General features: G+C 47.6%; 1 pseudogene; it reads right to left on the reverse strand.

Annotated features, from left to right (window-relative positions):
• LOC100958008 overlaps nt 1-22,213 on the reverse strand; it is a 47,720-nt pseudogene extending 25,507 nt beyond the window's left edge.
• Nucleotides 22,214-23,355: the final 1,142 nt, after the last annotated feature.

Below are 23,355 nucleotides of genomic sequence, written 5' to 3' on the forward strand. Positions count from 1 at the left end.
ATCCCCAAAAGTTAGAGTTGAGAGGGGTCTTGGGGGAAACTGAGGCTTAGAAAAACTGTGTCAGGCAGGTGGGGGCAGAGGCTGGCCAAGTGCCATCAAAGACTGTGCTGGGTTTCTGAGTTGAGATTTCCTTATCCTCTTATTCCCCACTACTGTGCTCATCCAGTCTGGGTAGATACCTTAAGGACGCTTCTGCAAGGGCCTGAGGTGTTGTGTAATGCACAGGTGGGAGATCCAGATCATACCCGGGTTGTCTGTGTCTGGGCCCACACAGTATTTAAAAGGAATGTTTAATTAATTGCCAACGTTAAAACACCTAGAGACTTAGCATAATCTGAATTTCTGGCCTTTTAATAAAAGTCAAAACAACTGGCAACTCTAGGTCCATATACATATAAGGCAAAAATCAGTTGGAGCTAAGCAAGGACAGATCCCTTAGGCAGGTGTGCTCACCTCAGTTTGCCATAAGCCCTACCCCTTCTTTTTATTTTATTTTATAGATAAGGTCTCACTTTGTCACCCAGGCTAGGTTACACTGATGCAATCATAGCTCACTGCAATCTCGAACTTCTGGGCTCAAGCAATCCTTACTTCTCCTCCCCCTACCTAGAGACTACAGGTGTGCGCCACCATGCTTGACTAATTTTTTTGTTTGTTGTAGAGACATGGTCTGTCTTTGGCTCCAGCCATCCTCTGGCCTTGGCCTCCCAAAGTTCTGGGATTACAGGGCTGAGCCACTGCACCTCCTTTCTGTTACATCCTGTGAACTTCACTTGGGATGCTATTGCTTGACCCCATCAGTATTCGTGTTTATGATCCCTTCACTGGTCTTATGCCCTCTTAGTTACTGAGGTCAGAGTCACTCCATCTTAGATACTGAGATTATTTACCAGGGGTCACACAGTAGGTGGAAGATGCCAGATAAGAACCTTCTTCATTTGAGTAATAGCATCATTATCCCCTGGTGGCTCAAGCTAGGAGATATTCTTCCTTCATCCCTAAATTTTTTTTTTAATTTCATGGTTCTAGGGGTTGGAAAGTCCACAGACTTTGGGCTGAGGGGTTGTATCATCCCATGATAGAAGGTGAAAGGACAAGAGAGCATTGGGGGGCGAGGGGGCCCAAATTCATACTTTTATCAGAAATATGCTCCTGAGATAACAGCATTAATCCATGCAGGTAGAGGGCAGAGCCCTCTCGGCCTTCCCATCTCTTAAAGATTCCATCTCTCAAGGCCCTTGTATTGGAGACTAAGCTTCCAACACATGAACTTTGGGGGACATAATCCAACCATACCACCCCCAGAATCCAATCCAATGCAGTCCATCATCAAGCCTTTCCATGCTACTCTCAACACACACCTCACTTGGTCCATACTTGCCCATCTTGCTGTCAGCACCCTGGTCTAAGTCACCATCATCTCTTGCCCAGGTTATTGACTGAATTGTTCCCCCTACCCCAAATTCATATGGTGAAGCCCTAACTTCTTGTGGTGACCGACCAGGTTCTGGGTAACTTGGCTCTGGTCTACCTCCCTGGCAGGAGCTCACTTGGCCTCCGGTTGCAGTGGTACCACCATGCATTTGCTGAGCCCTCTGTCAGCAACCCTTGTGTTCCAACCCTGGCATCACTTTTATCCTTGGAGCTGTAGATCAAACATCACAAGTGGTCTGGCGATCATCCTGTGTATAGAAGTCCTAGTCCCCTTACTTATTTTTAATCACCTACTGCTATCCTCCAGCCCCCAACAATGCTTATAAAAGCCTTGCATTACCTTGTTTGATTTGTTTGTTGTATACCAGGTCTAACGGTTAAGTTCGCTAACCTCCTTGAAGAAGTGCTACATACCTCATTGCTGAGTATCGCCACCGTCACCTTGGAAGCACTGAAGCCAGCACCTAGTCTAACCGTCAAAGGAATTTTGGAACTTTTGTTCTGGAATGGCCATCAGAAGCGCTGTGGTACAGTACATAAAACACGTAAGGAACACCGCTAAGGAACCAATAAGGAACACCACTCAGAATGACACCGCTACACGTCAACATGAACACAGCTGTGAGACATCGATGCATCAAGGTTATGAATCCTTTCCGAGCTGTGTGTACAGTGCTGCCAAGGTAAGCCACAGCCGGCTAGTTTATGAACTTAATTGTCAGACCCTTCCACCTACCTCCACCCACACCCCATGCAAACTCCACCAGGATGAGGGTCTTTGTCTCCTTCTCTGCTACACCCTGGCCCAGGCACCTAGCACACAGCCTGGGACATTTGCTGACAAGTGGCTGCCTGGTCTCTTCTGGGAGCCTCCTGAGGTCCAGAGAGGTCAGGTGACTTTCTCAGTGCTGGATTCCTAGGATGCTGCACTCTTCGCACTCCCCGAGGGGCTTCTAGACCCTCCTGGGACAAAGAATTGTTACCTCACTCGGTCTCCTGAGCCAGGCAAGAGCTTAAAGTACAGAAGCAACATTCCCTGCCTGCGAGGCGGAGGAAAGGGGCGGTGCGCGGAGATCGGGGGCGGGGCCTTCCTGTCTGAGCCAATGGGGCGCCGCGGCGCGGGGAAGCCGGGCCGCCGGGCGGAGGCGCTCGCGCTCTGAGAGGGGCAGAAGCTGACTGAGCTCCGGGGACCCTGAGCCGATCGACCGGCAGGAGCGGCTGCCAGGCGCTACCCGGCGCTGCATTCCCAGCGGCTCACAAGGTAATTCGCACACCAGAGCGAAGTAGACTTTGTGGGATTTCGTCGCCAGGGAGCTCCCACCCTGAGAGGGGTCTGCTGTTGTGTCCTTGCCCTGGGCTGCGTCCCTCGGAGCTCCCAGCTCTGTGCCTGCGGGGTGCAAGCGCGCTGAGGGCCGGGGAGCGAGGCAAGGAGCTGTGTGCCACGCTCCATTCTCCGACTGCTGCTGCCCTGCCCTGGGCTAGACCCGTGGACAGGCAGGTCAGAGTGCGGGGCTTCCTGCGGAGCCCGGGAGCCAGGGGCGCGGGAGATTGTGACTCTTACAACTGTCTCCACCCAGCGCCGGGCCCGGGGAAGAGCTTGCGGGGTGCTGGGAGCCGCAGCGGCTGGACCTCCGCTGTAGGCTGGTGTCCAGCGCCTGCCTTCGGTTTTCAGATACCCTCATGACCTGTTGCCTTGGGGTTAGGGGTCAGGTTTGTTATGGCATTTATTTCCATTCATCTTGGGATACAGGAAGAAATCTTAGAGCGATTCCCTGGCCAAGCTAGGAGCAGAGACTAGCACTGAATACAGCGCCTCGCGTATTTATTCGGCACTTACTTGGCTCCTACTCCAGAGGAACAATTATAGTGCAGGGTAATGCCGTGGACACGAGGTGGAGAGCAGGACGGTGAGGGAGCCAAGAAGGCTTCGTGGAGGAGGTGACCACTGAGTGGGAACTTGGAGGAACAGGACAGTTGTCCAGGCTGAAAACTCTGCGTGTTGGACGGTGGGGGTGGGGTAGGAGGGTGTTGATGGGAAGAGCAGGAATTTCCTGTGAACTGAAAAGTTCAGTGTGCTGACCAAGACCATCAGATAGTTTTACATCAGATGTTGGAGTAGAACAAGTCTGGTGGTGGGCAGGACATGACCTGTCGAGGTGACGCAGCAGGGAGCTAAAATACGCACGGGTCTTAAAATGCAAACTTAGAATCTTTACAATTTTGTCCTGAGATGAAGGAGGGCAGTGGAGGAATTCTGATTTGTGATCTAGTCACTCTGGCAGCTGTGTGGACAGTGTAACAAGCCTGGGCATCGGAAAACTGATAAATTGTAGTTACTTTTTGGGACTTGAGTGCACAAACACACTGGCTCCTTAAGGAAGGCCCCCTCTGCTTAGAAGCCCTGCTCCCTGGCTCCTGGGCATGGATTCAGGCGGGGAGATACTGCCCATGTAATGCTTGCTTCTGCAACCTACACGTCATTTATATATATATTTTCTGTAGCCTATGACCATGATCTTATCATCAGGGATGGCCCCTGGAGGATTGTGAAAGGGGGCTTTGCTCCCCTTTTTTCATCTTCTAGCCCTCTGTATGGGCTTCCCCTCTCCCTGGGCTCCCTTTTCTGTCTCACAGAGGTTCATCCTCAGCTATTGGAGGAAGGGCTGTGTGTAAATTGCTGTAATAGAAGGAGCAAGGGCCAGCTGGGAAGTTAGACCAGAAAGTCACTTTAGCTATGGGCCTTGGGGACATTATCAATCTTTCTTTCTTTCTTTCTTTTTTTATTGTTTCAGGTTAGTTGAAGGTATTATCAATCTTTCTGAACGTCTGTTTTCTGATTTAAAAGGGAATTGTCATACTCAACTGTCGTGTATTAAGTTCCTTGGAAAAAGACCCTGGAGATTCTGAGATTTGTGTATGGGAGGTTCCTGGGGAGGGGTCTCACTTCCTAAGGGGGTGTGCAGTGAGGGAAGCAGGATTGAACAGAGGTAGATACTGATCTGTGGTGCAGTTCCAGAGACCTCCATCAATCTCCTGAGGCCAGGAGATTGCCCTTTGAAGCCTGTGTTGACCGGCCAGTGGGACCAGCCAAATAGGGACTCAAATGTGGGCATGGGGAGGTCGCAAGCATCCTGGTCTTGAGGAGAGTTGAGAGTTGTCCCACAAGCATCTACTACTCAGTCTCATAGGATGGATTTGGAAACAAATGAGATGGTACTTTCTACTGTGCCTGGTGCCTAGAAAAACACCCAATAACCATTCCTTTCTCTCACCTTTAAATTTCTTGACTGCACCTGGAAATAAAATTGTGGCGTTTCAGCTGAGTCAGCTTTTATGAGGAGCCTTTAATAATAACGGCCACCATGACTGCTGCTTCCCGTTACTGAGTATTATGTGCATACATCCCCTCTGAGTTGTCTAATAATACTCTAACTTAGGTACTTGTTCTCTTATTTTACAGTCAACCCAGTCTTTTTCCAAACCCAACCGAGTTGATATCTTTTTGCCATTAAGCAGTAATAATAGTCACTTGCAAACTCTATGATTTGTTACACTTTCTAAGGGATTTCATTGATGGATGGATTGATTAATCATTTATTCATTCATCCACTTAAGAATTCAGTCAATGTATATTGAGCGCCTTCTGAAGAGTAGGCGCTGTCCTGGGTTCTGGGGACATAGCTCAGTCTTTTAGGATCAACAGAGACAATCCTTCGATATTTAGATTGGTCAAAAGTAAACAGTGAAGGATGGAGCATTGCACTGCAGAGCCAGGACGTGGCAGCGAATGACAGGCCCTTTGCCCAGGTGACTTCTTATCCTTCTGTTTCATTATAACTTCCTTGGAAAGGCTTTCTGGACCATTCTGTGTACTGTTCCTGCACAGTACTTATTTATCTGTTTTATTTACTTCCCTCTTGTTCATCCTCTCTGCTAGACTTCAGACTCCAGGGAATCAGACATTATTCTATCCCAAGATCCCAGGGCAGGGTTTGGCTCTTCCTTCCTTCTTTCCTTCCTTCCTTCCTTCCTTCCCTCCTTCCTTTCTGGAGACAGAGACACACTATGTCACCCTTCGTAGAGTGCTGTGGTGTCACAGCTCAAAGCAACCTCACATTCGTAGGCTTAAGCGATTCTCTTGCCCCAGCCTCTCAAGTAGCTGGGACTACAGGCACCTGCCACAATGCCCAGCTATTTTTTGTTGCAGTTGTCATTGTTTAGCTGGCCTGGGCTGGGTTCAAACCCACCACCCTCGGTATATGTGACTGGCCCTGTGTAACCACTGTGCTACATGCGCCGAGCCTGGCACATATTTCTTGAATGAGTGAAATGAATGAAGGGTGGATGTGCTTAACAGGAGAGCCAGGAAAGGTCCCGATGGGGGATAATATTGACATTGAGATCTGAGGAATGAAAAAGATTCAGCAATGTCAATATCAAGAGGAAGAGAGAATAGCTTGCTCTGGGACTAGGAGGTGGGGGAATGGAGCCCACTGTGATGGGAGCAGAATGGGCAGGTTGCAGAGTAGCTTGAGACGAATTTGAAATACTTGAGGCCTTGGAGGCCATGTGACCTTGGACTTCATTCAAAGTGCAATGAATCATTGAAGGATTTTAGGCCCAGTAATGACCTGCTATAATAGTACATATTTATTTGTCTGATCTTTATCATGCCTCTAGGAGGCAACCTCCCTAAAGAAAGGTGCTCAGTAAATAGTGCTCAAATGAATGGATGAGGTGGTTTATCATTTAAGAGATCCTACCAGCTACCGGGTGGACATAGACTACAGAGAAGAAAGAATAGGCTCTTGTCACCAGTTGAAAGTTGGGTGAAAGAGATACTGCTGTCTGGGCTAGAGGATAGCAGTAGTGTCAGAGGAAAGTAAAATTTGGGCTATATTTAGCACACAACATGGGCCAGACTTGCTGATGTATTAAATGTGGGGAATACAGGAAAGGTGGGATCAAAGACAATAGCCAGGCTTGCGGTTTACGATTGGTTAGATATCAAATGTCTATCGCTGAGTAAATGGATAAACAAAATGTATATACATAGACTGGGATATTAATCAGCCATAAATAGGAATGAGGTATTAATGCACGCTGCATTGTGGATGGACCTTAAGAACATGGCGTGAAAGGATGTGAACAGCCACACACAGAAGGTCCTCTATTATATGATTCTCTTCATATAAAATATCCAGAACAGGTGAATGTACAGAGACAGAAGAAAATTGGTGTTTTCCCTGGGCTGAGAGGCAGTGGGGCCCGACTACTTAATGGCTAAGTGGTTTCCTTCTGGGAATGAAAATGGTTCGAACCTGGATCGAGGCTGTGATTTGTGTAACGTTCTGAGTATACTCAAGGCCACTGCACTATGTCTTTAAAATGACTACCTTTGTGTTATATAAATTTCCCTTAAATTTTAAAAAATAGGATGGGTGATGGAGGCACCATTCAAATAGTGCAGGAGACTAGGCAAGGGGCAAGTTGTGCTCAGGTGACAAAATTTAAATGCTGTCTTGGAGATGCCTGTAGACAACCACAGAGAGACAGGCATTGGCTGTTTGTCTGGAGTCCAGGAGGAGGGTCTGGGCTGGAGGAATAAACATGGAGCTGTCAGCATGAGGGTGGTCGGTCCATAAAGTGGGCGCATGGTAGGGGGAGAGCATACGTAAGATAAAATCCCCACCCACCTCATTCTTTAGTTTGATTTTCATGGCTGCTCATAGGAGGGTGCTATTGTCCTCATATTCAGATGAGAAAACCAGGAGTTCCCCCCACATGAACTTGCCTAAGATCAGCCATTATTTTCATATGGGCCTGCAGACTTGTAATCTCTTGCCTCCCCATCTCAGCATGATGCCACTTACAACTTCTGTGAACGCCTTCCTTCCCTCCCTGCTATAGTCCTGATTGAGTATTCACGGGAGGTATTTGCTGTCTGGGCATATGTTGGTGGAGAAGGTAGGTGTGGCTCTAATCTCATGGAGGTTTCCCAGTAAATAAGCAACCAGAGCCCACAGAAACCGAGGACTTTCAGACCACAGAGTAGGGGCATCAATCCAAGGTACAGAAATGGAGGGAGGCTTCCTACAGAAAGTAGGGGGGGGGGGTCAGCCAAGATTGGCAGCAGAAGCAGAGGGAAGGAGCCTGAGAAAGAAAATGATCCTTCATTGTCTTCATTCCCCAGTTCCTCACAGGTTGCTGGCATTTTCTAGCTCATCCAAAGAATCTATAATTTCTGTAGCCCTGGGAGCCATGAGTAAACAAATGGCTTGGTTTGACTTCAAATGGGAGCTTCCCAGGGGCAGCAAGGTAGGGTTCAAAGACCCTGGTTTGCAAAGCAAGGCTCTATCTATCCCTTGAGCAAGTTGACTTGTCCTCCCTGAACTTTACTTTTTATACTCATGAAATGGGGCTAAAAATGTCCACTGCTCAGTGTAGGAAATCAGTGAGATGATGTAGCCCCGTGTCGGGCACATTATAAATAATCCGAAAAATGCTGTCTTGTTTGGGGAGGAAGAATTTTTGAGTAAACCTGTGGTCCCCACACTCTGTACACTGTTTAAAATGCAGGCATCTGTGCTTCCCCCGAAGATTCTGATTTAGATGGTTTGAGGTGGGGCATGGCAATCTGTACGTGTAGAAAGCAGCCCAGATAATTCTGATAAAAGCAAGTCCTGGAACCATTGGATTAGACCGAAATATTCTTTGCTCGGATGAGCATGAAAGGGTTAAGCCCCTAGAAGCAGAATTTTGCCTTCTAGGAATTATTAGCCAATGACGGTGCTGACCGATGATGTAATGTCTTTGGCTGGCACTCCATTGGTTAAGTGTATTGTTTCTCTTGCTTCAGCTGTAGGAGAGCAGAGCTGGAGCACAAGAGTTAATAATTTTGTGGCAGCAGATAGAGCTCTCTCTCAAAAATTTTTTTTCGGTTCTCCTTATGCTAGTGTGAGTATATAGCAGAGCCCAGCAGATTGTTGCCCTTCTTCCAATAAACAGCCACTCTCCCCTCCTTACCTCCTCCCAAGCAGAGCACATGTCTCTGTAGTACTACGGAGGAGGAGGAAGAGAAGGTGGAAGAGGAGGAGGAAAGAGGAGGAAGAGGAGGATTCTTTAGAGAGGAGAGAGCCCTTTCAAAGTTCCATGCTGCAGTCTCTCGCTGCAGTCTCTCCTGGCCATCGGGGACGGGCACAGCCCCAGGTCCCTCTGAATGACTCGCTAAACTGCCACCTGCTTCTGAGCATTGTTCAACCTGGCAGAATCCTCAGAATCAGGAGGTGAGCCCAAGATTTTGAAAGAGGGAGTTGGCCTGATGGGGAAGAACCTTGGGGGGGGGGGAGGAAACCACCCCAGACTAGAGGTCAGGAGTCAGCTCAGCCCAGTGGTTGCCAGCTGGCTGCCCTGTGAGCTTGGGCAGGAAGGTCTCCCTCTCTGGATCTGTTTGGTGAAATGCACAATGTGAGGTTTGGATTAGGGCCCTCTTAATCCAAGTTCCGCCGACACTGGCTGGGGAGCAGTCTCACCAGGAGCTCTAAAGCGTTTGTCAGATGTCAGATAGATGCTGACTTTTGGGAATTTGGGCCAGAGGGGAGCCGGTCAGGTGAGCGCTGCATCTCTGTAGCCAGCTCTCACTTAGACCCTCCTTATGTTGTCTGAGCTCTCTCTTCACTGCTGCAGCTCAACCGAGTGGTCCTTGGTAGACTCTGGGCCAAGGTTTCTCCGGAAGCTCCTAATTGGTCTCAGGGATTTTAATAATGTCATTTGGGGTTTCTGACCCTTGAGTTATCAGTGTGCCTTAATGAATTTGGACACTTTTCCTAGATGCCCCAGGCTGGGACTCTTAAGGGCGGAGAGAGGAATTCTTTTTGTGTTATGGACAGTATGACTGTGACGGGGATTTTTGTGTGCATGTGTGTTTAATGAGGCATGGATTATTTTCCCCAGGCTAAAACTTCTCACCTTGTACAGAAGGGGTCCACATACAAGCAGGTATGCCTCAAGATTGAAGTTCAAGAGCAGATGTGGGGATAGGAGGGGGAGTGTAGGGTACCTGGGAAAGGTTGCTAGCAGGAAACTCTGACCTTCATTCCATAGATAATTCAAGAAATCCCCCTTTCATAGTGATACTATGATGCTTCCCCTGCCTTGCAACCCTCCAAAATATACATAAATAAATGTTCCTCTTTTTGTTTTTCAGAATTTGGCTGTCAGTGGGGGTGGTGGTGTTCCCAGTTTCAGAGAGGGGAGCCTGGGCAGGGTTCCTGTTGTGTCTTGTGAAATCTTTGGTGCCTGTGCCCTGTGTTCTAGGCTGGGCTCTGCTGCTGAAGGCTTTGCTGATTTGGGTCCTTGAGCCGGTCACCAGACCTTTCTGAGCCTCCGTTCCCTCAACTGTAAATCACAAAGGTAGGAGGGAGGTGGACTTGATGGTTTTTAGAGCCCTTCTAGCTCTGGCCATCTGTGCTTTGGGTTGAGATACACCTTTGGAATCTGTGTCTGTTGGTGGAGTTCAGTGGGTTAAGAATATTGGAATAAAGGTGCACACAGTGTATGTCTTCTGGAGCTGGGTACATAGGCTTTAACCCATTTCACCCTCCCAACTGCACCCAGAATAGAATTAACCATATTGTACAGATGTGAAAATCGAGGCTAATGCAGGTTGAATGACTCACCCAAGATCACGTACATGGCAAATGTTAAGGCTGAAATTTGAACAGTGCCGGTGAATGTGCTGGGGAAGATCGGGGGCTGGGCCTAGAGACTTTCTCTGCCTCTGTGTCCTCCTATATGCCTCTTTTACTGGGAATTACGCGCTGATTTTGAGACAGGCTAGTTCAGCCCCTGGTTATTACAGATTATCCACTTACTGCTTACAGTCCTCTGGACCAGGCCCCTCAATTTATAGCTGAGAAAACGGAGGTCTAGAGAAGTTAGATGATCTGTTTCATGTGCCCTGGGGAGTTGACTGATGGCAGGAAGTGGGAGACCAAGACCCCCTGTCTTAGGTACTATTTGAATGAGATTTTTGGTTTTTATTTGTTGTATAATTATTAATGAGGGTGTTTTTTTTTTTTAACCTTTATTTGAGACCTTTGGGGTGAGTTGAATTTAGTCACTCTTACCTTCAGGCCCCTTTTCAATGCCAAAAGATTAGAGTAGACTCACGGAGCACCTCCTCTGCTTGGCTTTAACGTCAGGGGTCTGAGACATGCAGGGTGTGAGCAAGGAGGGCAGGAGACCTGGTCACCTTCTTGGGGCAGTCTCGGGTCCAGGCTATGTGTCATTGGCGTCTAGCTCACAGGTCCGCAATCCTCCCAGTGGATGGGCTGGCCGGACTCTAACCCTGTCCCTCTGCCTGTGGCTGGCCCCCAATCTCTGCCTCTGAAGAACTCTTGCTACCACGTGTGGTTTCTGCTCTTTGTCTTCCCAGCCAAGCTGCATGTTTCTAGGGCACAGCTCCCAAAATGCTGAACTTAATTAAACTGGTGGAGCTGCCTAATGGGGAGGCGGGTGTCAATGGCTTGGACGAGCAGAGATGCACACCTAGAAATAAAAAAAACCATCAAGTAGTTATTAAAAAGCACCACATAGATACTTGGCCCTTTCCATGATCACCATAACATTAAGAAGTATTGTCCTAATAACAGACTTTAAATATTCAAAGGATCATAGGAAAGTGGGGGTATAATTGTTCTGCAGGGCTGGAGGGCAGAGCTACCTGCCCTGGGTGGAAGTTGAGAGGAGAGACCAGCAGAGAAAGAGCTTGGTGATGGTGGAGCTGGCCAGCGGGGAGCCTCCACCTTCTGCCGCCCCTGCCGAGGAGTGGAGCTGGATGGTCTCTGATTTTCTTTCTGGATCGGAGATCCCTTGATGATCCGTCAAGCAGGAGTAAATGAGAGGAATGTGCAGACTGCATCTTACTCATTCTTTAGCTTCCAAAGTCATGGGTATATGAGCGTGAAAGTCATGTATTGCCAAAACTACCTCCCCCGAGTCTTTTAATCACCAAAAACTTGCAGTATGCACTTTTGGGGTGTGTCTGCAACCCTGAACAATAATTCCTACCCTAGCCAGTGTGCAGAGCGCTGGCCTACACTAAAAGAAGTAGCAAAAGAAGGTCTGTATGTGGTCCTCTGCGTCTTCATACTGTTTTGTCTTTTAGATAACTGTCACACCTGCAGCTGGCGTGGGTGAAGGAGAGGGACTTTTCAGGCGATCTTGCTTGCTTGCAGGAGTTATGCCATTCTGTTCGGGTGAACAGCCTCTGTAGTATGCTTTTACACATACTAACAACCTTGTCAATGATGATGAAAATTAAATGAGATGGTGTTTGCAGAAACACCCATGCCAGGTGCTGTTACTGAGCGGGCGCCCAGTAAATGTTTGCTGGAAGGTACTCAGCGTCTCACTTCAGCAGACATGTCCATGCTGGTCTCTGAAAAGTTTTAGAGAAGAATCTGGCCACCTGCCTCCAGTAGGTTTTTCCTATTTGAAGTTGGCATGTTCTGCTTCTCTGGACAGAGTTCACTCCCCATGTCCCTGAAAAGGGCTTCAAAAATTCAAAGCAGAAAAAGAAATGAGATCAGAAGTGACACAGAGCTGAGTTCAAAGTGCCAGATGTTACTTACCATTGTGTTACATCGAGTGTGTTTCTGAACCTCTCTGGGTTGTTTGTTTATGTGTGAAAATGACATAGATAGGCCTGGCCTTGCAGGGTGGAGGAGGGGATTAAATGAGAATCTTTAGCAAGCTTAGACTCTATAGAGTAGGTATTCTGTAGATGCTAATTTATCCACTCCCCTTGGAAAGGTGTTGCAGAGAGGTGTTGTTTTTTCACTTTCTTCGATGTCACCTCACATTTCTTTGCTTACGTTAGTAGCACTTCTAGATGGCTTTCTTCAAGCCCTTCGGACGCTTCACATAGCCCTATTCTAAGAATGCTGGGCTTAGAGGCCTTGGCCCTCCTAAAATAGTTCATCCTCATTCCAGTTTCCTAACCATGCACCTGAGCTGCACAGCGAGGTGTTGAACTTAATATATTTTTAAAGCACCAATAGCTGAGTTATGTATTTGGGAGTGGGCCCGAGTGGGTAGGGGATTTGAGGGTTGATACAAAGAAATTTTTGAGCCACAGTATGGCTCCCAGCTTCAAAGCACTGTGAATTTCATTACTGACTGTTCATCTCTTGGGTTTCCTCATTCATTCATTCAGCACATATCGGTAGATTTCTAATCCTGTGGTAGGCGGCATCTAAGTGCTGGGGGTGTGTTGGTGAACAGTACGGAGTCCTTAACTTGTGGATCTTATATTCTGGTGCAGAAGGGAGGAAATAATCATAAAACAAAGACATTATACGATGTCCTTTAGTCATGAATGAATGCAATAAAGAAAATGAAACAGTGTAAAATGCTAGTATAGAAAAGTCAGTTGGAGATTCAGCAGAGCCGTGAAGTTTGGGAGTGAGTTTTGGAAATATCTGTGGAAAAGAGTTCCAGACAGAGGGAAGAGCAAGTGCTCCTCAGAGCAGGAAAGAAGCATAGACGCGGAGTCAGAAAGATGTCATTGGAGAGGTACCCAAAGCCAGCTCTGGTGGGAACTTAGGGTCCAGGGAGAGCAGTTCAGATTCTATTCTAAGTTGGAGGTTTTGAGCAAGGCGATTAATACGGGTTGACTTGTCCTTATATTAATGGATTTTATTTTTTTAAATTGTCATATGGGAAAATTGCCTTTGTTTGGCTGTACAGTTCCAGACTTTTGACACATGTATAGATTCTTGCCACCGCCACCACCACCACAATGAGGACATAGACCAAGCAGTTCCATCCTCCAAAACACTCTCTGCTGCCCCGTCGTGGTCACCAACTCCCCACTGCTAACATTTGGCAACTACAACTCTGCGCTCCCTCACTCTAGCTTTGTCTTTCGAGAATGTCCTATGAATGGAATCACACAGCAGATCACCTTCTGAGGCTGGCTTTTTCCCTGGGCCTAACGTCTTCAGGTCCATTCACACTGCTGTGTGTAGCAACAGTCTGTTCCTTTGTCTAACAAAGCTGGCTAGGCTCCTTTGCAGAGATGCACCACGGGTCGTCCATCCATTCATTCCCTGGGCTGTTTCCAGCCTGAGGGATTATGGACACTTGGGTTGTGTCCAGCTCTCAGGGATTATGATTAAAGCTGCTCTACACATTGGTGTTCAGGTTTTTATGTGAACATACATTTCTGCTTCTCTAGAGTAAACACTCAGGAGTTGGATTGCTCTAACATATGCTAAGGCTCCACCCAACTTCACACAAAACGGTTGAGCTAATTTTCAGAGTGGCTGTACTGTCTTAGCACTTCCATCAGCAATGGCTGAAAGTTCTAGCGACTCCGTCTCGATTTTAGCCATTCTAATAGCGTAACGGTCTTCATTTGCATCACCCTAATTTGCTAATGATGTCGAATGTCTTTTCGTATGTGTGTTTGCCATCCTTATGTTCTATTTGCCATCTGTTCAGGTTTTGTTACTCATTATTTTTCAATTGCCTTATTTTTATCTTATTTTTCTTATTGTTGAGTTTCTGGCATTTTGGTATCTTCTGGATACCAGTGCTTTCTTGAATATGTGATTTGCAAATGTTTCACCTGTTGTTAAAGAATCATTCTGAGTGCCACGTGTTAAGGAAGCTATAGGGGTAAAGGCCGGAGGTGCAGAAGCAAGTGGGTCATCGCAGCAGCCTGTGAGGAAGAGAGGATGGTAGCTGGGACTAAGGTCAGTGGGGTGAAAAGGGCAAGAGGTGGTCAAAAATCAAAAAACCTTTCCAAAGCCAAGTCTCTTAGACTTGGTGATGAGCGAGATGGGGAATGGAAGGGAAAGGAGAAAGAGTACAGCTGGGGAGCTAAGAATTTAAATACAACTCAGATAGATTCCTCTACCCTCAAGTAGCTTGTGGTCTGGAGAGAGGTGATTTTTTAGCCAACAGAGCTCATGTGGGAGGTTTCAGGGGAGCACAGGGGAGGGAAAAATTACTAAGCCTAAGGTTGGCAAGGCTGGCTTGCATCTACGTAACGTTAATGTGTGCAAGAATCGTCTGGGAAAGTTGTTACAAGCGCAGGTGGTCAGGCCCTGATCTCCAAAGTAGGAGGTCTGTAGTTAGCAAGCCCCGCAAAGCTTTCTAGGGAGGTGACAGCCAACCACACCATGAGATAACTTTGGGGACGCTGAGAGGGCTCCACAGAGGAGATTATGTTTGAGATGTGATTTCTGTGTTTAGCAGGAATCTTCCCTTGGAGAAGGCTGGGGAATTAGCATCCAGGTAGAAGTAAAAACAGAAGCAAAATCTTAGAATAAGGACAGAGAATGGCAGGAGGCTGGAATATGTGAGGCGGTGATGATGGGGACTGACCCGAGGGCAGGCGTCCGTTTAGGGATGGTATTTAAGTCACTTTGTCTTTCTGTGGTCAATAAGTCTGAAGGAATTGCAGCAGGTAGTCAGTTCCCCAGTTACTAACAAGGGGCCCACTGTGATGAGATCTACCCAGCAGTCCAAGAACAAGGTGTATGCAGAGTGTCCCTTGTGCTGTCCAAGTCTCCTATGATGAAGCACATTTGAGGAAAGCTACCAGTGTGACTGAGTTGGCTGGGGCCGTGTGAGCAGAGCTGGGCAGGAGGATGCTGTACCTGGCACCTTTCTGGGCCTTCCCTGACGCTCACAGACCCTGCACCTCCTTTTTGCTCATCATCCTGCCCACCTGCCCAAGATGCCAGAGCCACCTCTTCCTGTGACACACTCACTGTGCGCCACACCTAGTGCAAAGCACTTCACATGGATTAGTTCTCATCACAGCCTGTGGGTGAGCTAGAATTATTATCCCTGTATTATGATGAGTAGACTGAGGCACAGAGAGATTCATGACTGGCTCAAGGTCACAGAGCTAGAAATAGAAGAGCTGGGGTATTAACCCAGGTAGTTATGACTTCAGGAGCACATGCTTTGCACCAATATGCTGCACTAACCTTGTTGGGGCATCTCCAGAGTATGAGAAGGTGAAGTAACAGCAGCAGCAGCAATAACACACTGTAGTAACATAAAGTACTCACACACTATACTAGCATGTGGTACTCACACGCTATACTAGCATGTGGTACTCACACACTCTACTTGCACGTGGTACTCACACACTCTACTAGCATGTGGTACTCACACACTCTACTAGCATGTGGTACACACACTACTAGCATGTGGTACTCACACACTCTACTTGCACGTGGTACACATACACTCTACTAGCACGTGGTACTCACACACTCTACTTGCACATGGTACTCACACACTCTACTAGCATGTGGTACACACACACCATACTAGCATGTGGTACTCACACACTATACTAGAATGTGGTACTCACACATTATACTAGCATGTACTTATGAACTATACTAGCACATGGTACTCACACACTATACTAACACAATAGTAACATGTAGTACTGATTTGCTACACTAACATGTAGCATTTACACACTATACTAGCATATAGGACTTACACACTATAGTAAACTATAGTGTAGTTTACATACTAAACTAACATGTAGCACTTACTCACTATACTAACATGTATTACATGCTATAGTAACATGTAGCACTCATATGCTATACTAACATGTAGCACTCACACAGTATAGTAAAATGTAGCACTCACATGCTATAGTAACATGTGGTACTCACATGCTATAGTAACATGTAGTACTCACACGCTATAGTGACATGTAGCACCCACTATAGTAGCATGTGGTACTCACATGCTATAGTAACATGTACTACTCACTCGCTATAGTGACATGTAGCACTCACCCACTATAGTAGCATGTGGTACTCACATGCCATAGTAACATGTAGTACTCACTTGCTATAGTGGCATGTAGCACTCACCCACTATAGTAGCATGTGGTACTCACATGCTATAGTAACATGTAGCACTCACCCACTATTGTAGCATGTGGTACTCACATGCTATAGTAACATGTAGTACTCACTCGCTGTAGTGACATGTAGCACCCACTATAGTAGCATGTGGTACTCACATGCTATAGTAACATGTAGTACTCACTCGCTATAGTGACATGTAGCACTCACCCACTATAGTAGCATGTGGTACTCACATGCTGTAGTAACACGAGTACTCACATGCTATAGTAACATGTAGTATTCACACACTATAGTAATATGTAGCATTCACATGCTATAGTAACATGTAGCACTCACACACTATAGTAGCATGTGGTACTCACATGCTATAGTAACATGTAGTACTCATATGCTGTAGTAACATGTAGCACTCACATGCTATAGTAACATGTAGCACTCACACACTATAGTAACATGTGGTATTCACGCACTATAGTAACATGCAGTACTTACTATAGGCCAATCCCTCTGTTATGTGTTATTCTAGAAGTTAGTCTTCATAGGGATCATTTCAATTATAAACTTTTGTGTTCTAAAGAGTTTCCTTTTTTGAATTTAGCTTTTGCATGGAAACTTTCTATTTTAAATTATTTCTTGCCCAGTTAATAACAAAATGGTATAATTTTTATGAGATTTGAAAGAGCAACATGGAGTGTTATGAGACCATGATGCCCCTAAGGGTGGCTGTTCCACATGGGACTATTTACCCGTATGCTAAATGGTCCCAGATTACTGTTTTTAGAGTTCTTCAGGATCTATCTTCCCTACCCCCTCTCACATCCCCACCTTCTCTTGCTTCAAGCAGCCAGTGGTCTTCAACAAAATTTGCTCCGATTTATCTGTCCATTTGCCGGAAGTCAGGGGAGGCAAATGATGAAATAATGTGCATTGTTTCCTAAGGCAGATGCAACTGACTAAGATCTTTGCTCCTTTTGTAAGGTTTAGCGAGAGGTGCTGGGGAGGGTGGACCTGGAGCCCTTTCCCACCCCACCACCCTTATTTCCAAGTTTTCAACTGTGTTGGTGTCTCGGTCAGTGGAGCTTCTATAACAAATTGTCATAGACTGAGTGGCTTAAGCAATGGACATCTGTTTGTCAGGGTTCTGGAGGCTGGACCATCTGGGAAAGTCAGGGTACCTGCATGGGCAGGTCCTGGTAAGGACTCTTTCCAGGTTTACAGATGGCTGTCTTCTTGCTCTGTCCCCAAAAGGCTGAGTGCAGGGACAGAGAGCAAGCTTTGTGTGGGCAGTTGCCCCATCGTGAACTCTACCCTCACCACCTCATCTCCGCCCAAAGGTCCCATCTCCAAATATCATACGAATTTGGGGGATACGAAAATTCAGTCCATAGCAGTTGGGTGGTTGAGTTCGCTGCTCCCAAGACCTCCTGATAGAGCAAAAGCGGTACAGCATGATCTGGGAGACAGAGTTTTAAATTTTCCTTTGGTGGAGGGAAAGAGGGGATTTGGGGGAGGCTTCAGCTGAGTTTGAAAGACGCCTGGTGTTCACTAATCCAGTGGGTGAGGAAGGACTTAGAAACGAATAAAAAAGGATGGCATTCCAGGAATCAGGAACAGCATGCACGAAGGCATGGCACGTGGCAGGGAAGGGGATCAGTGTCAGGGAACTAATGAGCAGGGGCACACACCGCGGTGGGAGACGACGCTGGCACGGGTCAGATAGTCTCCAAGGCCATGTGGGGGAGCTCAGACACACATCAAGGAGCAACTGGCGTGTTTCCACAGGGGATGACATGGCTGGATTTGTGCTCTATAATAAATGTCTCTGACAGTCTGTGCTGTTGAAACGATTTGAAGAACTAATTGGACGCACGGAGACCAGGAAGGTGGGCTATGCAGTGGTCCATGAAAGAGATGATGTATGTTTGAGGTCGGGGTTGAGAAAGAGATGAGAGGATGTCAGAGCGTCCCTTCCGTTATTCCACACGCCCAGAACAAATCCCTTTCTCTGTCATGAGCTGCACGGAGGTGAATTTGATATGATCCTTATCCTCAAAAAGTTTGTAATCTAGGGACTTCTAAGAAACCAGAGCCAACACAAGAGGTGGATTCCCTTTGTATTTTGACACAAATATCTTTTAGAAAAACTTTTAGGTTAATATGAGGGTACAGATTATTAGGTTACAGTGTTTGCATTTCACTAATATCTTTTGAAAGCCTATTGTGAGCCAGCCATTTCTGGTGGAGACAGGATAGTGAAAAAAATAAGCAAAAAAATCTCTGTATTCAAGGGGGTCATATTCAAGGTGGAGGACGGAGCATAGCAAGAACGTACAACAAGAATAAAGCCTATTAGACATGCGATGATAATGGATATTGCAAAGAAAATCAACTCAGGGAAGGAGAGAAGGGGAGTTGGGGGGATGCCTGCAGTTCGTAAAGGTGACATTTGAATAAAGAGCCAATGGAGGGGGAGGAATGGTGTCATCAGTGTGTAAAGATAGAGGCTGAAGCACCTGCCTGTGAAGGGATTGTTGTGTGGTTGCTTTGAGCATAGGCGTTGGGGTTAGGCAGACTCAGATTTGAATCCCAGCTCTATGCCATAAGGCCTAGAGCCCTCAGACAGGTCTCTCACCTCCAGGAGCATCCACATCTTTACCTGTGAGATGGAGGTGATAATGCCCAGGGCCCAAGCCTGCCATGAGGCTGGGAGACCACCCCCCCTGCTTAGCGCAGGGCCTGGCACACACAGCTACTTAAACATATTCAGAAGGTGGGGATGATTCCACATTGTGGAGGCAACTCAAGGGCTTTATGGAGAAGGAGCCCTGGACGGTGAACCCTGGAGGCTTTGAAGCAGGATTTCCTGCCCAGAGCTCCCTGTTCTGCTGCTACAGATTCCACAGAACAGAGGCCTAGGGACTTGGGGCAGGGGCAGGGAGACAGGAGGAGTCCCCCCAGGATGGCCCCATGGCTTCCACCTGCAGGTCAGGGGCCCTTTCACCAGGGCTTCAGGGAGAATTACAGGAGCCGATCATGGCTCTGTTTAGGGACGGGAGGGCTGCTGAGTTCTCACCTGGCTCCAGTCAAGGTTCCTGACTTGACTCTTCTGAAGATGGGATGACTGGCTGCCCTGGGTTGAGAGGCCAGGGCTCTGGGATCCCAGCTTCCTCCCTCCGTTCCTGGCAGCCTCTTTAATACAGAAGGGTACAGAAGGATACAGCAGGCCGGGCACGCACGGTGGCTCACGCCTGTAATCATAGCACTCAGGAGGCTGAGGTGGGTGGATTGCTTGAGATCAAGAGTTCGAGACTAGCCTGAGCAAGAACGAGACCCTGTCTCTACTGAAAATAGAAAAACTAGCTGGGCATGGTGGTGGTCACCTGTAGCCCTAGCTACTCAGAAGGCTGAGGCAAGAGGATAGCTTGAACCCAAGAGGTGGAGGTTGCTGTGAGCTAGGATGTCAGGGCCCTCTATCCAGAGGACCGAGTGAGACTCTGTCTCAGAGGAAAAAAAAAAGTAGAAGGGTATAGCAGCACCCTGGGGACAGGGGAGTCCTGGACCCACTGTTATGCTGAATTCTGGGACCCCAGGAGGTTTCAAAGGTCTTAAGAATGTAGTGTCCTTGTATTCTGAGAAGAATTCTGTCCCTGAGCAGACCCAGATCCTGGGGGAAAGATTTGAGCAGAGCTCCCAGTGCAGGTGCGAGAGAGCAGGGTGGGCTGGAAGGTGGGTGCGAGAGAGCAGGGTGGGCTGGAAGGTGGGTGCGAGAGAGCAGGGTGGGCTGGAAGGTGGGCGCGAGAGAGCAGGGTGGGCTGGAAGGTGGGTATGAGAGAGCAGGGTGGGCTGGAAGGTGGTGGGCTTCTCTTTAGCAGATGGCTCAGCGCATGGCAGGAATAGCTGTTCTCTGTGGGGCTGGAGTGGCAGACGCCCCAGCAGCAATCCCCATGCCGGCTGTGAAGCGCTTCCCTGCCTGCCAGTGCCTTTGCCTGCCGACCTTTCCTTGGAACCTTGATGCCAGGTTCTGAGAGCTCTGCTTCCCTCTGCCTGTCACATGCCCTCAGCCTGAGGTATCGTGGTGTCCAGCTCCAGGGGGCATGACTGCTGCTTGGCTAGGGCCCAGCTGCCTCCAGGGGCTCAGGAAGCAGCTCTTGGCGGGGTGTCTGGGGGTCGGGCGAGAGCCAGCAGGCCTGGGATTGCCTGGGTCGTCTTTGGATCTGTCCTTTTTTTCCTCTTTCATTTTTCTGGGCTCTTTGTTTTCATTCTTTTTTCCCTTTTCTTTATTCTTTTATTTTTTGATTCATTCATTGTACTTTTTCTTCTTTCCCTCCTTCCCTCCTAAGTTTCTTCTTTTCTTTCTGTCCCTTGCTCTTCTCTTCCCCTCTTCTTTCCTGCCTTCCATCTATTCATCATTTGCTAAGTTAGTTTATGAGTCCATCAAGCATTTTCTCAGGGCCCTGATAGAGCTGGGGACACAGGTGACACCTTCTCTGCCTTCTAGAGAGAGATGTGGGAATGAGGGGTGGGGACAGAAACAGGCAAACAGGAGAAACTTGGGGTGTTAAGGGCCGGTCTGTATTCTTCCCTGGCTTCCTCGCTGTGTTACCTTGGGCAAGTCGCGGAACCTTTCTGAGCCTTTGATGTTTCGGGATAAAATCAGAATAACAACCTTCTTCACGGGATTGCTAGGAGTACAGGAGAGCGTGCAGGTGAATTGCTTAGGCCTATGCCTGGCATGTAGCAATAATTCGATAAATTATGATTAACAGAGTCTGTCAAGTATTATGAAAAATCAGGATAAAGGAAGACAGAGAAATAAACCACTTTTCTGTGCTTCGTTCTTGCTCCAGAAGGTGAGAGCAGAAGGTATGCGTCTGAGCTCCTCAGGCCCGAGCCCTTCACCTTCACATGAGGAGCCCGACCTTGGAGTTGGAGTGAGCCACGTCCCAGGGGCTGTGTTGATGGGCACGGAACTCTCCATCGCTAGGCCCCCCTTTCCTCCATGTATTAAGTAGGATAATAACAAAGGATCGCTGGGCAGGGGAGGAAAAACTTTCTTTTCCCTTTATCCATCTTAGGGGCACTGCGCCCTCTAAAGCAGACTAAGAAAAGCCAAGTTAACAAGAAAAATACAGACAGAAGTTTAACAACAGCAGCAGCCACACTTAGCTCGGAAGCACTTGGAGTTCAGGACCTCAGATGGTTAGAGCTTGTGCCTTACAGCATCTTAACGAGAGAAGGATAACTTTTCAGAGGCGTTGCACACAAAGGAAAGGGATTTTGAATTCCTAGGGCAGCAAATTGTGGGAAGGCAAATATATGGAGACAGGAGTGGAAGTTGATTAAATTTGTTACATAGATTTCTCTGGTGCCTCGGGATGGTGCGGGTTTAAAGGGTCTCCAGTGATTAACATCTGTCTTTCCTGCTGTGGGGTTGGGGGACATTTTTGCAGGACAACTTTGTGTCCTGGTTATAGGTAAATAGAGGGAAGGCAGAGAGCTCTTCTTATATCTACTTTTCAACTGCCTTCGGCTCAAAAAATATCCTTATGCCAAAATAGTATATTTTGGGATAGCAGATTCTGGTCTCTACAACTGTGACAACTAATTGGTTTAATATATGAACAAAGTTTAAAACAGTACGCAGCACTTAGGAAGCATTCTGTAAATGTTAGCTGCTATTATTAATGTTGTTATCATTACTTTTCTTATCAGCAGCATGATTAGGGTCACACAGCGAGCCAGGGGTGGCCACGCAGTTTCCCTTAGTGACAGCATACCCGCACTGCTCCTTGGCATCAGCAGTAAGCCGCCCACACCTTACCATGCGGAGGGGACGCGTCCTCACAGCTGCAGCTCAGCATAGCGGCAGCAGGCTGTTCCTGGCGTTTTCTGAGCCACTGCCCGGACTCGGGCTCTCCAAGGTGAAGGGCACTGCAGAGGCTGCCACAGAGGGCACCAGGTTATTATCAAGGTTACCCTGATGATGCTTGGCACCAGGAGAGAAGGGTTGGGCAGCAGACCTGGACACCATGCAGCTGGAGGGCTGCATCCCAAGACTGGACTGATCCAGCGAGGTTTGCCTCGGAAGGGACCCAAACCCTTGGCCCTGTAAAAGTTTGCTGGAAAATCAAGGCAGATTATTAAGAGAACACACACACACATTTATTTAGTGCGAGCATCCAAGAAACTTCAGAGGGAAGACTTAGAGGAGAAATTGTCTGTTTTTATGTTTCAGATCAACAAAGTATGGAAAGCCTTGTAGAAATATGATTGGACAAAAAGGGTGTGATCTAATGCTAGTAGGGTGAGTGGGGAAACCCCACAAGGCTGGTCTGTCTAGATTCTTCTCGGCTTCTCCTCCTGGGCCTCTCCAAGGGGGTCTTAAGACTTAAACCCGGAAGGTCAGATAATTTCTTTAGGTCAGGTTTTAGGCTTTGGGGCCGTGGGGGCAGAAAGGTTCTTGCTTTTACGAATCTGCCTTGGGGAAGGAGTCTCTTTTCTAGAATCCAGCCTTGGGAGAAAACGCGACCACGACATAGGAGGACAGAAGGTCAGAAACACTTTCGCTTCTGAGGCCTTCTTTCTGGAGTGTTTTTCTTTTTTTCTCATGTCCCAACACTTCTTTCTGGCACATGATGTTCTTGCAAGTGGCTGAAGTCCCCTGAGCCTCAGTTTCCTCATCTGTAAAATGGAATTAAAATAGGATTTGCTCTACAGGCTTCTGTGAGAATTAATCATGCTTGTAACTAGCTCAGGGCTTGTGTAGTCACTCGTGTGGTGGTTACTATTATTTGGTTATTCAGGAGAAAACGTCTCCCTGTCTGGAGAGGGAATGAAACGAGTGACCAACAAGTCCCTGAAGATACCCTGATCGTCTTGTCTTTCCATTGCGATACCTTAGGAGGCAGGAAGGAAAACACTGGCTGGAGACTCTGGAGCCCCAGGTCTGGCCTCTGCTCAGCCCAGTGACCTTCTATTCATCAGTCCCCCGGTCTGCCCAGCC

This window comes from Otolemur garnettii, unplaced genomic scaffold (assembly GCF_000181295.1).
Source record: "Otolemur garnettii isolate 467f Iridium unplaced genomic scaffold, OtoGar3 scaffold00007, whole genome shotgun sequence".
Lineage (NCBI taxonomy): Eukaryota > Metazoa > Chordata > Mammalia > Primates > Galagidae > Otolemur > Otolemur garnettii.